Here is a 2,391-nt window from a genome sequence, read left to right on the forward strand (position 1 = left end):
TGGTTCAAATAGAGCATTAAAATCTGCTCACTGGCTGAGCAGTCAACCTGCCAATATCATCCATGAGTCACTATTGAGACTTAGATGATGGTGGGTGAGTTAAGATGAAAAATTTGATAATTGATACTTTTTTTGATTGCATGTCCTTTAAATGGAGGAAGGCTAGAGTAGGAAATAAGAAGGTCCTGATATTTGTTTGAGTCTGATTTTGTGGAAAACAAAATAGAAAATCAAAAAAATAAATTCGTACTCATTTAAAAATGAAAAGGGTGTTTTCCTCTCCCTCCAATTATTAATAACTTAATATGGCAGGATAAGCTCAAGTATTATATATATACTGATTCAAAATACCCTAAAAGTAAGGTGTTCTCCCATATTGTTCCAGTTTAGTGATAGGCATTATAACATATGACCTTCATTCGTGGAGAGCTTAGACAACACGGAACAGTTTCAGCAATTTTCATAATTTACTATCATTGTTGGGATAAGATGCGATAGCAGTGATGATCTTATATTATTGCTCCTTGAGTGATTTGGGATATATAGCCCAACTGAGTTTAAATACCAGCTAACTACCTTTAAAGTGCCTGGGGAATTGAAGTAGCTATATTTCTGAATATTTGTAACAAAGAGGATCAGCCTATCAGATTTGATATAGGCTTTCCAATTTATCTATTTTGTTCTGAGCACTACTCACTTGAAAGCTCTGTGGTGTTATTTTAAAACCTATTTTGATAAATGTATTAGAACTGAGGGAATATGGTCAGCCAGATGTAATGGGAAAAAAATACTTAGTTTTCACCTAGGCTATTTTCTTGAGATTTATGAAAGAAATACCAAATAGTTAATGTTGCCTTGGTATTTAGTATCTTAGTCTGGGGAACCTTGGAAATAATCCATCCCATATACAGTCAAGCAGGGCATAAACAAGTTTCAGTTAAGGACAGACTGCATATATGAAAGGGTTTCCATAAGATTGCAGTACCATATTTTTAGTGTACCATTTCTAGGTTTAGATATAAGATACAGACATACCATTGTGTCACAATTGTCTACAGTATCCGGGACAGTAACCTGCAGTGCAGATTTGCTGCCTAGGAGCGATAGGTTGTACCATATAGCCTAGGTGTGTAGTAGCCCACACTATAGAGGTTTGTGTCACTCTAATGTTCACACAACAATGGAATAACCTATCAATGCATTTCTTAGAATATAGCCCTGTTGTTAAGCGACACATGACTATATCTTCAGTTGATTTATATTTTCTGATTACAGAAGGATGTATGTTAAGAAATGCCAAATGATAATTATAAATAAGCTTAATTAACTCATAAATATAGCCTCTGAGTCTTCCAAATTTCAGCCACTTTGCTTTCAGGAAATCTGTACTGAGTCACAGTGTCATTTTTTTAAAAAAAATTTTAACTGTCTTAGAGTCTGACAGATGTATAACAGAAAGCATTTGAAAGGGAAATGTTTTAGTTAAGTTACAATGCTAAAAACACTGTCAAAACAGTACAAAATACTTCACTTCAAATCATTAGCTCTTTAAAAACACACCTAGAATGCATAACTACCCAAATCATCAACTAATCTGAATTTCAGAATTGTTAGTAATTGATAAGGATATATCCTTCTTTTGGAGTGAAAAAATCCAAAGGAAAGTAACCAAAAATGAACTAGGGATGATCCCTCTAGCACCTGCTTTTATTGCTAGTGCAACACTGACCTAAGATATTCGGGATGGGAACTTCTCCTGGATATGCATGTTGGAGAACAGCCCTGTATCCTCAAGGACTCCAATTTGGAAATCTTACTCCTTAACCCCTCTAACTTCCATGATCTTTCATTGAAACAAAGCAATCAAATACCTATAAATGCTCCAAATGGCTAAGGGACCTCCTTACTTGACGTTGAGCATCGTTTGTGTTTAGAAGCCTCCACTATTATCATTTATAGACTTCAGGATTAGAGACTCACAGTCGCCCCTTTCTTTCAGCTCTAAAATGCAGAAATAATCTAAATGTATCCCAGACTACTGTATTTTAAAATGTAGCCCTTTCAACCCACCCCAACCCAGGTCTCTCTCTTGCTAGATTTAATTTTCTCCATAGCAGAAAGCATCATCAGACCTATGAAATATTTCATTCATTTATCTATCTCTACAAACTAGGATGTAAGCTCGAATAATGAAGGGGTTTTGTCCATTTTGTTCACTGCTGTATCCCCAGGAACTCATTAAGTATGCAGGCCTAACAAATATCTGTTGAATAGAAATGAGTCACTATATACACTACAATAATAAACTACTAGTTAATCAAGGCAGTCAAGTGGAAACCAAATCTAGACTTGCAGACGGAGAGATTTAATTCAAAAAAGCTACTGAAATAT

The sequence above is a fragment of the Hylobates moloch genome, unplaced genomic scaffold, assembly GCF_009828535.3.
Source record: "Hylobates moloch isolate HMO894 unplaced genomic scaffold, HMol_V3 SCAFFOLD_4, whole genome shotgun sequence".
In the NCBI taxonomy this organism is placed as follows: Eukaryota; Metazoa; Chordata; class Mammalia; order Primates; family Hylobatidae; genus Hylobates; species Hylobates moloch.